Here is a 14,780-nt window from a genome sequence, read left to right on the forward strand (position 1 = left end):
GGAGGTCCCTGTAAAAACCCATGTGTTATCCTGCTTCAAATCCCTCCTTAAGACTCACCTCTGCCAACACAACACAAGGGATAGACAGTTGGTGTGCCAAGATGATTGTTTGTCATACTAACCAGTCTTTTCATTATTACCCTGTCTTCTACCACACCTGTTTCTTGGTCTTCCCAACCTGTTCAAACCATCTAAGGTACTTATACCATAGTCATAGTATCAAAGCAAGACACAATTGTTAATGTATTTATCCTTACAACACCCCTGTGAGGTCAGGCAGTGCTATTATCCTTATTTTGCAGATGGGGAACTGAAGCACAGAGAGACTAAGTGACTTGCCCAAGGCCCCTCAAGAAGTCTGTAGTGAAACAGGGAACTGCACCCAGGTCTCTCAAGTCCTAGGCGAGGGCACTAACCACTGGACCATCCTTCCTCACGTATTTTCTTTTCTCATATGCTAAGATTGTAAACTCTCTATTAGATTAATGCACTGTGCTTAGTACAACTGATCCCTGACTGTGGCCTCCAGATGCTACTGCAATACAAATACATTAATAACAATAATCATTTTGATTAGAAAGTGTCCCCTTCTTAGCAACTAAATGAATTTACAAACAGAAATTACGAAATTTATATATTGCACAAGCATCCCTAGTACTAAGAAGGTGACTTAAGAAATATAGAAAATGTATACAAACAGATCACATCTAAATCTTTTTTCCAACATTTTCCATGACACATCAAGGGATCTTTAATCAAGAAGCATAAAATTACCCTGTAGATACAAAGCCTTGGAGTAGCTTTAAAGGAATATTTATGTTCTTAATAAAGGTTTCCAGGCACTTGTTACAGAAACATGAAAGGTCACGAAACTGATTAAAGGATCAATTTTGTGTGAAAGACTGGGAAATTTCAGATATTGAAATGCTGCAGCAAAAGAGACAGCAGATGTATCAGTAGTCAAGAAAGAGAGGTTCAAATTGGAAAACCCTTAGGGTATGTCTACACTGCATTTAAACACTCACGGCTCGCCCATGTCAGCTGACTCTGACTCGCAGAGCTTGGGATGTAGGGCTATAAAATTGCAATGTAGACATTTGGGATCAGGCTGGAGCCCAGGATCTGAGAACATTCCCCTACACAGGGTCCCAGAGCTTGGGCCTGAGCCCAAATGTCTACACTGCAACTTTACAGCCCTGCAGCCTGAGCCCTGTGAGTCCGATTAGCTGACTCAGGCCACCTGCAGGTGTTTAACTGCAGTGTAGACATACTCTTAGAGCCCAAGTGGACATGCTCTGTTATGCCTGGAGAAGAAGCATATTTGCAATAACACACCACTACCTGTCATTCCCAGCACACTTTATTATTTGTCTTTTTTAGGTGTGGTGACTTTGGGATCAAAGCATATTATTCTATACAAAGCTTTCATACATTATAATGTGTTACCAGAACCGATAAAAAGTTACAAAGATTGTAACATCCCAAAGATAAATATCTACATGAACATTAAAATATATTTCTGCCTCTTTATATTTTTAGCAGATACTTTGGCATTTAATTTGAGAGTAAGATACATGCCTTTTGATGTAAGCAGCTAGTCAAAAAATCAGGGTCTAGTGGGTTGCTCCAGGTAGGAGCAAAAATTGATGGAGTTTGGTATTTTCTTTGATGCAGTCTTGTTTATTTACAAGGAATAGACAGAGTCCTGCTTCTCTGAACGCAGAAGGAACCAAACAGGAGATAGCTTCTTTGCTTATAGACTAAGCCTCTTTAGCTAGCACCAGAACCTTTCTATATGTTTCTCCAGGATCACACTATGCTTATAGGCTTCTGCCTGGCTTTCTTCCTGCCTCTGAGTCTCTCTCAGATTCTGAGTGTTCCGCTCTCCCTCATACACACACACACAAAATTCTCCACCCCTTCAGTCCAAAAGTCCTGGGCAGGTTCACGCACCCCTTAGTCTTAGGTGGGCAGGGGGGCTTGTCATTAACTTATCCTGACTATGTTAACTAAGAGTGTGTTCATGCAGTTCACACCCAATCTCAAAGAGCTTTGTGATCATGAAGTCACCTGCACTTCTCATCACAACAGTATTCTTTCGGGGGTCAGAAGGGGAGAAAGCAACGTTTTTGGGGAGTGAAATAATTCTTTGCATTTTCTCTCTTTTCATTACACCACAAAAATGATGAGGAACAACCACAATTTTACAGAGTGAGTCACTGACAACTTCCAGGGGGATAATATAAAGTACGTATGCATAATGCACATACCATTAGATATAGTTGTACAGAATGTTAAACTCCTAGCCAAACATCAGGTTGGAGAATTTGGACACATCTGGTATCAAAATCATGCTTAACATTTGAAGAACCTGATCTTACATTACTTTGAGGCACTGATTCAGGAAAGCATCCTCATTAAGGGCAGCACTTAAACACAGACTTAACTTTAAATGTGTGCAAATGTCCTATGACAGTCTCACTGGTATACGCTGAGATCAAGATCAAGTCTGCAATATTTACATTTTTAGAACTGGATATTCCAGGAAGATGGGTAATTTCCTCCCCCTCTCTCCAAAAAAACAAAACAAAAAAAAAACCCCACCCACCCACCATTCCGCTAGATTGAATCATTACATTTTTAAAGACTTTTTTTCTTCTGCACAACATCTGCTTCCTGCAGGAATCCGATTCACTGACCAATTGTCAACTATTTAAATTCTGGGTTTTCTCTTTTTAAAAGTGACCACATCAAGAGAGAGAACGCACACAGCTCTCCCCTCTGTGTACACACACATGAACAAGGTTAGAATGCTAAAAAGTGCTGTCTTGTGTAAGGGCCAGGGGACAAATATTACTGAAGAGCAGAGTAATATATGCAGCACCCTATGAGTGAAATTCACCCTCCGTGCAGAGGGTCCTCATCATTTAAGCTGTGATGCACATTTAAGGTCCACTGGGTGACCTTAAATGTGCATCACAGCTGCATTCAGCTAATGTCTGAGCCAGCAAGATTCCACGTGGGAGACAAGACTGTGGAGTCTTTGCACCTTAACTAGTACTAATGTACTATGCTACTCCTGAGAAATGGTTTGACTAGGAAAGTCCACTAACGTATGAATTAATTAATTTATTATTATTATTATTTATTATTACTATTATGGTAGTACCCAAGCACCAACCAAGAATAGGGCCCCATTGTGCTAGTCCCTGTACCAACACATAGTATTAGATAGCCACTGCCCCCAAAGAGCTTACAATCTAAATAGATAAGACAGAACCAGGGTGGGGGAAGAGGGAGAACACATCACAGAGTGACCAAATGTGATGGTGGCAAATGTCATGTTAGTTCCCGCGACACTTTTTGAAGTTGGTGTAGTTAGGAGGGGATAAGCTAAATGGAAAGAAAAGTGAAGGGAAAGGGAACACTAAAGGGAAGGAGGTTCAGGAGGGCAGGGCAAGGAAGAAGGGGGGGCAGATGTAGAGTAAAGCTGATGTGAAGAGACTGAGGGAGAGAGAGAGGAAGAGAGTTGGAGCAAACAGCCAATAAGCATAAGGCAAAGAAAGTCCAGTCAGAACTGTAGAATGTTTACTTTACTAGGTAACAGTATCAGCAGGGTTCTATATTTTAATTGGATTTTCCAGTTGTGTTGGCAGGGTTACTGGGTGGTGCAGTGACTTCGCTAAGGTCACATATAACTGTCTAGATTTTAATACCACACCCATCACCAAAAGAGTTGAATCGAGTTAGTGATTCAACCCAGATGGGAACCCAGGTTCCTCTTGGCTTTCCCTTATTTCTTCTGACCATTAGGTCAGGTGGCCTCCATAAATTATTTGGCATTTTCTGTAAAAATCCACATTATCCTGGCCACAACACCAAAGGGACTTTTGGAGGGGTGCCTCGCTTTCAAAGAGCTGACTCATTATGGATCCATTCCATTTTATGCTGGATCCCTCTATCCAAGCGAGAAAAGAATTTTACGGGGTTTTATCAGTCGCAGTCAGATAACATGTGAGTGATTATGCCGTATGCCGCTGGGTATGTGAAAAGTAAAAATAGAGGGTAGGTGCTTTTAGATTAAATACAGTAGGATGGCGGGGAGAAAGAAAAGCATTAAGGATGTATACGGGGCTAATTTAAACATTGACTCATTGCCATTACTAAGTTTGTAATACATGAAACCCAGACAAAGTTGTTAGGGGTTTTTTAAGCAGCATGACTGAGGTTCAGCACTATAAAAAGATTAAAATAGCTCACACATCAAATAAAAGGTTAGTTTGCACATGAATTAAAAGGAGTCGCTGCTCTTCATGTTTCAGATGCCTTGAGGGAACCTTTCTTCTGAGCTTTTCTGTTGCTTACTGGTAGCAGAAAAAATCCCACCAAGCAAGGAAAGCAAATATGTAACACATTTACTATATTTATTTAGGTATTTAGATTTCACAGCTATTGTGTACCTTAATTGCTTTACCAGGATTAAAAAGACAATGGGCCAAAATCTAGCTCTGGCTGGAATGGGCTGCTTTGACAACACAAAACTTCCTGATTGCCCCATGTAGGAAAAACCCAATGGTGTAGGTCTGTGTGATGAGACGTGCCCTCATCCCCCATTCCTGCACTTGGTGCCAACTAGGTGCTCCTGCAGAACATGCTCCATCTGGAGAAGTGAATCTTAAAAGGGAGAGACTGGCCACACAAACAGCGGGAGGGGGAGTTTTCTAGGAGCAGGAAGGGTGCCAGGGACGACTAGCAAACTCAGCTAGCAAGGGGAGCTCAGTCTGAGGCAGTTGCGAGTCCTTTCACTTCCCCTCCCTTGTTTGCAGCAGAACTGACACTGTGAGACTGATATGGACAAGGAGCCCTGGAGGGCTCCTCGAATCCAGCAACAAGGGAGCGAGCGCCTCCAGGGAGTAGAGGCAAGTGAGCTGTAATTGTACTCAGAAATGCCCTCCAGGAGTGACCTGAACTCTCACCGGGAACAGTGAGGTTGCCCAGGAGTAGGTACTCCAGGAGGTGACCTGGGGTAAGAGACTACAAGTAAGTCCAGGCTGAGGGTCGTCCAACTACAATTGGTGGAGAATGAGGGCATGAAGGTCTATGCCCGATAAAGAGCCTTGAGACGGACCCAGGTTCCTCCAGCCAGTGAGTGTTCTGGAGAAAGAGTGGTGAAATCGAGTGGCACGGAACCTTCACTCAGGGTTAACGAGAACTTAGCTACTGGTACCATGTAAGCATTGCCAAGACATAATGCAGCTACCTCATCATATTCTCTGGGTGGGGCATCTAGGGCAGGATAAGAACTTGCAATGGTACTGCCCTACTTTTTCTGGGGGATGGGGGGTACAGCACAAGGTTAGGGAATATTGCTCTTCCTGTCCTGAGGGTCAGTATTTGGCAGCTAAAAATGTTCCAAAGGCTCCCTTGGTCCCAAAGCCATTAGTGGAAACCCCATTTGAAAGAATAGGGAGGACATGGCTGGGCCTTTAGAAAAGAGCTCTGTGGGAAACCAGTATATACATGTAGTAGTGGACTATACCTCTTGCTACCTGAAAGCCATCCCCTTCAGTTCAGCTAAGGCAACAGCAATCACTCCCAAGCTGATGAGACTCATTGCCTGTGTAGGTTTCACTGATCATAAGAACATACATAAGAACTGCCATAATGGGTCAGACCATTGGTCCATCTAGCCCAGTACCCTGTCTTCTGACAGTGGCCAATTCCAGATGCTTCAGAGGGAATGAACAGATATTCATCAAGCGATCCATCCCATGTCATCCATTCCCAGATTCTGAAGGGCTCCAACTTCACCATTCAGGTGATGTGTGAGCTATGCTCCCTCTTTAAAATCAAAGCCTTGAAAACATCAGTGTACCATCCGCAGACAGACAGCCTCATGGAAAGATTTAACAAGACACGGAAGGACATGTTGAAGCAGATAATTTGGACCTAGCCTAGGCACTGGGACCAATTCCTCCTGCTGTTTCTCTTTGCCATGAGAGGTAACCCAGGGTTCTCACCATTCAAACTGCTCTGTGAATGCCAGACCCACGGAATCTTGGATGTGTTGTAAGGAGGTTGGGATGAGCAAGATGAAAATATGCTCAGAATGATCCAATACATCATATGTCTAAGGGACAAGAGCACCCAATTGTCTATTTAAGGAGAAAGTTGTTCCTCAGGGAGAGATTTAATTCAATTAGTGAGAAGGAAGCTCTGGATATCTAGTGGATTGTGGACTCCCTCAGCTATTATATGCTGGGTAGTCCCTTTTCCCAAATCACAGACGACATGCCCTTGTGGAGGTTACACTACACAAAGGACTCAACCCTCTGGATTATGAGCTGGTATCTAGCGCTCCAGCCCTATGGCTTCTGGGTACAGCACCACACAGGGAAAGAGCATACAAATGCAGATATTTTTTCCCCAGGGAGACTGGGACTGGAGAAATGCTTGAGCAAGAAACTCTGCTCGTGTTGAGGGCGGGAAGGGGGGCAGGTATGTGATGATCCACTGATAGAAAGGCTACTGAGCATTCCTGCACTCAGGCCCACCTGCAGAACATGTTTCACCGGGAAAAGTGGTGCTTAAAAGGATGAGACTGGCCACACAAATGCAGCGGGAGTTCCCTCGCATCGTGGAACCTGGGGAGAGCCGCCTGGGATTAGAGGCAAGTGAACTGTAACTGGACTCAGAAAGGACCCTGGGAGTGAGCTGAACTCTCACTGGGCTCAATGAGGTTGTCCAGGAGTGGGTGCTCCTGTAGGGGATCCAGACACAAGAAATTCAAAGAAGCTACAGCTAAGTCCAGGCTGAGTGTCAGCCAACTACAGGCTGGCGTAGTGACTCAGTCATCAAGCGCAGTGTAGAGACTGTGGCCAAGGAAATGTGGACAAAGACTGGAAATCCAATTGATGCCTGGCTGATCAATCAGCCTATGTGGAGCTGGGTGTAAATTACAGGAGCTTTCAGGCTGCTCTAATATATACTGAAGACCACCCTGATCCCCAGCCAGCCCTGGAATGAGGGAAGATAAAGAATTTAAACACAAGCTGTCTCTAGGTAAGCACACAAAATTACTGGTCATGCAAACATTTTGGCTTTAATCTCTCTTAGCCCTAATTCCGCATCTGTAAAATGGGAGTAAATAATAACTCCTTATCTCACAGTAGAGTGGTGAGGTTAAACTCATTAATACTGATAAGGTGCACAAATACTATGGTCATAGGAACAAGATAAGGAAATAGATTTTATTTTCAGTAATAGACAGCCATCAAGTCTGAGGCATTGGGTGTAATATTTTAAAGAAAGTTAAAGTGAATTTCATTTGTGGGCTAGAAGCCACTTCATCAGATGCATGGAGTGGAAAATACAGTAGCAGGTATAAATACATAGCACATGAAAGGATGGGAGTTGCCTTACCAAGTGGGAGGTCAGTCTAACGAGACAATTCAATTAACAGTAGGATACCAAGGGAGGAAAAAATCACTTTTGTAATGGTAATGAGTGGCCCATTTCAAACAGTTGACAAGAAGGTGAAACAGTAGGGGGAAATTAGTATGGGGGAAATTAGGTTTAGGTTTTGTAAACACCCAGCCACTCCCAGTCTTTATTCAGGCCTAATTTGATGGTGTCCAGCAATGCCCTTCTGCCATGTACATCTCTACCCCGATATAATGCGGTCGTCGGGAGCCAAAAAATTATACCGCGTTATAGGTGAGACCGCGTTGCATTGAACTTCCTTTGGCCACCCTGCTCCTTGTCCCCTCACCGCTCCGATGACTATCCACACACCCCGCCCCCTGACAGGCACTCACCGGCAGCGGCAGGAAGCGGAGCAGCCCAGCCCCAGCCCACTCCACTCTGCCAGCTTCCAGCCGCGGCGCCCCGCTTCCTGCCGCTGGTGAGTGCGGGGAGGTTGGGGAAAGGATGCCCCCTGTACTCACCTGCGGCGGGAAGTGGAGTGCCATGGCTGGGAGCTGGAGGAGTGGAATGGGCTGGGGCCGGGCTGCTCCGCTTCTGCTGCTGCCGGTGAGTGCGGGGAGGTTGGAGAAACCAACCAATCGCGACCACAGCCCGCTCCGCTTTCTTTTCCCCGGCCTCAGCCCCAAACATCTCGCTTTGGGGGGGGGGGGGTTTGGGGAAAGGTCCTGCACTCACTGGCAGTGGGAAGCGGAGCAGCCCAGCCCCAGCCCACTCCACTCTGCCAGCTCCCGGCCACGGCGCTCTGCTTCCCGCCTCAGGTGAGTACGGGGGCATCCTTTCCCCAACCTCCCCTCACTCACCGGCGGCAGGAAGCAGAGCGCTGCAGCTGGGAACTGACACGCTGATCTGCCGGAGTGCTGCTTTACCACGTTGTATGCAAACCGGTGTCATATCGGGTCGCGTTATATCAGGGTAGAGGTGTACATTGGCCAAACCAGACAGTCTCTATGCAAAAGAATAAATGGACACAAATCTGACATCAGGAATTATAACATTCAAAAACCAGTAGGAGAACACTTCAATCTCTCTGGTCACTCAATAACAGACCTAAAAGTGGCAATTCTTCAACAAAAAAAAACTTAAAAAACAGACTCCAACGTGAAACTGCAGAACTGGAATTAATTTGCACACTGGACACCATCAAATTAGGCCTGAAAAAAAAGTGGGAGTGGTTGGGTCATTACAAAACCTAAACCTAATTTCCCCCATACTAATTTTCCCCTATTGTTACTCACACCTTCTTGTCAACTGTTTGAAATGGGCCACTCATTACCGCTACAAAAGTGATTTTTCCTCCCTTGGTATCCTACTATTAATTGAATTGTCTCATTAGGCCGACCTCCCACTTGGTAAGGCAACTCCCATCCTTTCATGTGCTGTGAATTTATACCTGCTACTGTATTTTCCACTCCATGCATCTTATGAAGTGGGTTCTAGTCCACAAAAGCTTATGCCCAAATAAATTTGTTAGTCTCTAAGGTGCCACAAGGACTATTTGTTGTTTTTGCTGATACAGACTAACACGGCTACCACTCTGAAATCTGAATTTCTTTTGTAAACTTTTTTTTTTCTTTGTAAGAATATGGCAGCTTTTTAGATAGAAGAGAGCAGGCGATGCACTTATGACCAGATTTGTAAAGGTATTGTAGGCACCTAAGATGCAAATATAGCCTAACTACCACTGAAATAAAGCCTAACTTTTACTGAAACCAATGGGAGTTGGGTACCAAAGTACTTGTGAAAATTCCAATAGGAATCTTATCTGTATCTTTACTTGCTTTTAGGTACCCTTACACCTTTACATATCTAGTCCTCAGTGGGAAGTTATTCCTTTGACCTCCCTCCCTCTCTGGTGCTTCCAGCTAATTGGCTGTCAGTTGGACAGCACTTGGGTGAAAGAGAAAAAGGAGACTTCCAGGCCTAAAAGACAAATTCACTGGAGCAAAAAGACTTTGCAAAGATAAGAGTTTTGAGAGCTCAGGGCTATATTCCTTTCACACCCAAACTCCCCCTGACTTCAGCAGGGTTTTGGATGCAAAAAGAAAGTAGATTCATTCCATAATGCTGAACACTAAACACAAAGGTCCAGATCCTCAGATGTATTTAGGCTTCTAACTTGCATTGTAATCAATGGAAATTAGGTGCCTAAATAGCTTTGAGTATTAGAGTGAGAAAGTCTGTACATATAGCATCTCATTAAATGATTATGGCATTTTGAGCGGTTAAACTACAGATGCTCTAATTTACCTGAGTTCTTGTGATTTTGTTACTTATTCCCACTTGTGTTATACTATGGATGGTGCACGTGGTTTGTTTGGAGTCTATTTTATAACTTGGAGTTGAGGATTTTTTTGTAATTAGTTTATTCTTTGTTTGCTTTATAATGCTTTGGCAGTCATATAGTAGTTTTGTGTTTTTAATTAATTGTTATTATAATTGCAAAAAGAAAAGGAGGACTTGTGGCACCTTAGAGACTAACCAATTTATTTGAGCATAAGCTTTCCTGAGCTACAGCTTACTCCTTTTCTTTTTGCGAATACAGACTAACACGGCTGTTACTCTGAAACCTGTTATTATAATTATTGCATATTTAATGCATAGCATCCCAATGATTTTGGGTGGGGACACTTTATAAAATAAATTATTTATATTTAATTTTCTAACACGGTTTTTGAAACACACACACACACACACACAAATCTCTCCTTGAGCCTTACCCCACTCAAGTCAATTGCAAAATTCCAATTGACTTTAATGGATGCAGATCAAACCACTAATCCTCACCATGGTATCTTTAGGGGCATATCTCCCTTTGAAAACCCACTGTAAACAAAAAGGTACATCATCATTCTCTCATCTTCAGCTGAGTAAACTACTAAAAGACAAAGATAAAATGAATTATATTTCATACATGTAATCATTCAAGTTAGAGGAATATTGGATAACTACTTTGCAGTGTGTTAATCCATTCACTAAAGATTAAAATGGAATCCAGGTATTGCATCCTACTTACTAGAAATGCAAAAGAATAGTAAAAGGTGATTGAGTATATTATTGCAACTAATGTTATAATCTGCATCTGTGTAAAGACAGAACTATGCAGATGAACAGCTTGGGAGCTGCTTTCTGAGCAGACAAGAATGAGCTGTTTGGTCTGACTGCTCCTAAATCATCCCTATTGTTCTTGGACAATTTTTTTGTTTGATTTATTTTGTCTTGATCTGTTTCATGGAAATCTAAGTGGCTGCTTTGCAATTCTTCATTACCCAACAAAGACCAATCACATCACACACTGTGGAATGTTTCTGCTCTAGAAACAACAAAAGCCATTTTCAATATTTATAATGAAACAATGAGCTTTGGCAGCTACACCTGGGCACCATCTATCCATTTGCCTGAACAAAGCAATATACAGCTTGTTGCAAATTTGAGGACGTTAGCAATATCATTCCAGTGAAAACCACAGGACAAACTGGCACTGACATACTACACCACAGCTGGATACATCTGAAGAAAATAAACAGCTAGATCAAGCTCCGCACTGTAGTTAGTAGCTGAGCTTGAGAAAGAAACATGCAGCATTGCTCTCAGCAATTGCAACTCCAGAGTTCAATTGAATTGTATGCACATACAGTAGGATTGCATATGGCCACCCACCTGTGTCATTCCTTCTCCTTCATTGTCTAAGGAAACATTTCAACAATAACTGGTTCAAAAAGCACTAAGGAATTCCATACAGGTACATGGAGGAACTGATCTGTCGACCTGTATGGCCTCCTTCCCCATAGTCTGAATACCTAAACTCTGGAACACTTCCTGTGTCTGTTTAATTCTGATCCAAAGCAGTGCGTTTCCCACTCCTGGGGAAGGGATGGCAATGTAATGATAACCTGGTGCAGTGCTGTGGTTCAAACCTATCGACTGTCCTGGAGGACTCACAGTTGGGCATATTACTCTCTCTTTCTGCAGCTTTGGGAGGATACCCCCCCTACAGTGTCTCGCCCTCCAGAAATCCAATCAAATGAAAAGAGCTGAGCAAAGTTCAGCTCACAAATTATACTGTGCAGGGATATAACACTTTCCACCGAGTGATCTCAAAGTGTTAAACGGCGGGTAAATATAACTACCCTCATTCTACAGAAGGGTATACTGAGGCACAGTGAGCTGGAGGGACCTGCTCCAGGTCACACAGCAAGTCAGGGGCAGAGCCTGACTCCCAATCTCCGACTCTAAACATTATAAATGTATATTACCCACCTCGGTGGTTCATATTAATTACTCCCCTATTTGTTCATGAATTATGTGCAGTGTATTAATTAAGTGCAAAGCCAAAACACCTGAGCTGATGATAGCAACGGCCTGAACAGGGCCCGGAGAGTGCGTGGGTATCCACCGAGCCCCCAGGGGTGTCCCACACTGCAGGCGGTGGGGCAGCTGCAGACCCAGCTGTGCTAGCTCGATGACGCCCCACGAGGTGCGGCCAGGTGTCTGGCACCTGCACCGGCGCTGCATGGAGCGAGCATCTGCGGGGAGCCAGAGAGCAGGCGCCCACCAGCGCACCTCTGCAAACGCTCCCTACTTAAACACACGCCAGCCACCCTCTGCTGGGAATTCGCCACAGATTTGCAGAGAGCCTCGCAAAGCGTGAGAGGTTTGGCCGGGCGAGACAGCCCGAGGGAGGCTGCCTGAGAAAGAGTGGGGAATTGACCCCAACCCTACTCTCCTGCTGCAACCCAGTGCCAGATCCGCTCATGCAATGATTTGTGTCCAGGGATAAACTTCAGATCAACTCACGCAATGGTTGCTGCGTGTAGCTTGCCAGCGGGTTAGTCACCCGCTCTCCTGCCTGAAACGCAGAGCTGCCTGGAGATCAATCCGTCTATTGAAAAACGGCTGTCAATGAGCGTCTCCATTTAACTTTTCTTGTCGTAGACAACCCCCCAGCCCCCAACTCTGGATGCACCTCGGGTCATTTCCCCCATTGGGAACTGCCCGCTGATGAGCGATTGAATGAACATCGCAAACCCCGCTGGAAGGGGGGAAACCTAGGGGTGGATTTTACACGTGAATCCGCCGCGCTGCTTTGCTTCGATTAGTCTCCGAGCTGCCCCGGTGAGCAGCCAGGGGAGACTCACTTCCCTTGCTCACCCTCCCCCCCAAAATCACAGCCTGCCCCCCGCTACCCCCGGCTGGGAGGGGGGGGCAGCCCAGACAGCAGCATCCCGGGCAGCCGGCTCCCTGAACCAGCCCTTCCAAAGCAGCCCCTCTTCCGTCCCACCCAGCCCTCTGCCGGGCCAAGCCGCAGCACACCTTAGGGAAAGGGTCGCACCGGCTCCCGTCTGGACGCTCGCTGACCGGCCCCGCCGCTCGTGCCCAGCGCGTCTGTGGGACCGTGTCTGAGCCCGTCCGACCCCCGGGAGACTCGCCCCCTCTGGAGCCAGCCCTGGGGACCTGCCCTGCCAAAGGGGCGGGCGGAGCCGCACGGTACCTGCCGGGTGTCGCCGCCGCAGGGGAAGGAAGCCGGTCCCGGGAGGGAGACGCTGTTGCTCCGATAAGAGCCGCTGGCCCTTCACTGTTGCACGCACCGGGAGCGAGCGGCGGCTCCTCTCCGCAGCCAGGGAGCAGAGGGCGCTGCCGGCCGCTCCCCGCCAGGCAGAGGTTGCGCCGCTTGGGCGTGACGCGACTCCGGTGTCCCGCTGCGGCTGGGGGCTCTGGGGCGAGCGGCTGCCGCGGCTCTTGTCGGGCCGTTCGGGGCGAGGGAGTTTCCTCCTTCCATCCCCTCCCTGCCGCCCTCTGTCTCTCACACACACCCCCCCCTCGGGCGCGTTGGCGGGAGTTCCCGCACACGCCTCCCCCCACGGGCCCGCGAGCGCACAGGGGCGCCGCGGCGGGCCCCGGGAGACGGGGGCGGGGGTCCGCCCCGCTGGCCAGCAGCGGCAAGTGAAAGGGCATCGCGAACGCGCCCTGTGCGCGGCAGCCCTTGGCAGGTGCCGCGCAGCCTGACCCGAGAGCTGCGGCCCAACAGGCAGGCTCCCTGCTGCACCGGACAGCGCTGCGCTCATGTCGTACCCGCAGCCCCCAGGGGTAGGCGGGCAAGGATCCCGCCCGGGACCGCTGGAGCTAAATGCCTGCGCCTCTACTGCGTGGGCTGAACGCTGGCCCTGAGCGAAGGCTGCGGCGGACTCATTCAGCTCTCAGTCTGGATGCCACTAAAGGGGACAGAACACCCCACCCAAGAGGTGCCTGGGTTACACTCGCATGGCCATAGGCCAGGTCCCAGCCTGGGACACAGAGCTAGACATTGCACACAATGCCAGAACCATCTCGGGCAGGGGCCACTGAAACTTCGGTGGAACCTAGCGGCCTTGCTCAGGGCGGTGAACAACTTCAGCACTGTAGTCAGGCGGACCTGACCCCTGGTGTCGAAGGGTGAGAGCAACAGAAGGATTCTTCCCTCAAGCTCCCTACCCTCTCTCGGAAAGAGGGATTCTCTACATCTGTGGGAAACCCCCTTCCGGCAATGCAGGGAGCAGCCTTACAGCGGCACAGCTGCAGCTCCATAGCTGTGCTGCTGAAGCATAGATGTACCCTGACCCACAGCGTATCTTGGAATCATAGAACTGGAAGGGACCTCGAGAGGTCCTCTGGTCCATTCCCCTGCACTCAAGGCAGGACTAAGTATTATCTAGACCATACCTGATGGGTGTTTGTCCAACCTGCTCTTAAAAATCCCCAGTGATGGAGATGCCACCATCTCCCTAGGCAATTTATTGCAGTACTTAACCACTCTGACAGTTAGGAAGTTTTTCCTAATGTCCCACCTAAACCACCCTTGCTGCAATTTAAGCCCATTGCTTTCTGTCCTATCCTCAGAGGTTAAGAAGAACAATTTTTCTCCCTCCTCCTTGTAACAACCTTTTATGCACTTCAAAACCACTATTGTGTCCTCTCTCAGTCTTCTCTTCTCCAAACTAAACAAACCCAATTTTTCAATCTCTGTACAGTACTCCAGTTGAGGCCTAATCAGCGCAGAGTAGAGTGGAAGAATTACTTCTCGGGTCTTGCTTACAACACTCCTGGTTATACATCCCAGAATGATGTTTGCTTTTTTTTACAACAGCATTACACTGTTGATCCATATTTCGCTTGTGATCCACTATGACCCCCAGATCCCTTTCCATAGTACTCCTTCCTAGGCAGTCGTTTCCCATTTTGTATGTGTGCAACTGATTGTTCTTTCCTAAGTGGAGTACTTTGCATTTGTCCTTATTGAATTTCATCCTATTTACTTCAGA

At 46.7% G+C, this 14,780-nt stretch overlaps 1 protein-coding gene across 3 annotated transcripts in view; it reads right to left on the bottom strand.

Annotated features, from left to right (window-relative positions):
* Positions 1 to 13,408, bottom strand: part of SEMA3D (semaphorin 3D) — a 191,550-nt gene extending 178,142 nt beyond the window's left edge. Inside the window, exon 1 of one of the 3 annotated variants that reach the window (XM_084617315.1) lies at positions 12,974 to 13,408. The gene's annotated coding sequence lies outside the window, so the exon portion shown is untranslated. Of the gene's footprint in view, positions 1 to 12,795; positions 12,898 to 12,973 lie in introns of those variants that run through there. The other 2 variants (XM_084617316.1, XM_084617317.1) reach the window with 2 other exon arrangements.
* Positions 13,409 to 14,780: the final 1,372 nt, after the last annotated feature.

Source organism: Lepidochelys olivacea (assembly GCF_965140295.1).
Source record: "Lepidochelys olivacea isolate rLepOli2 genome assembly, chromosome: 1".
Lineage (NCBI taxonomy): Eukaryota > Metazoa > Chordata > Testudines > Cheloniidae > Lepidochelys > Lepidochelys olivacea.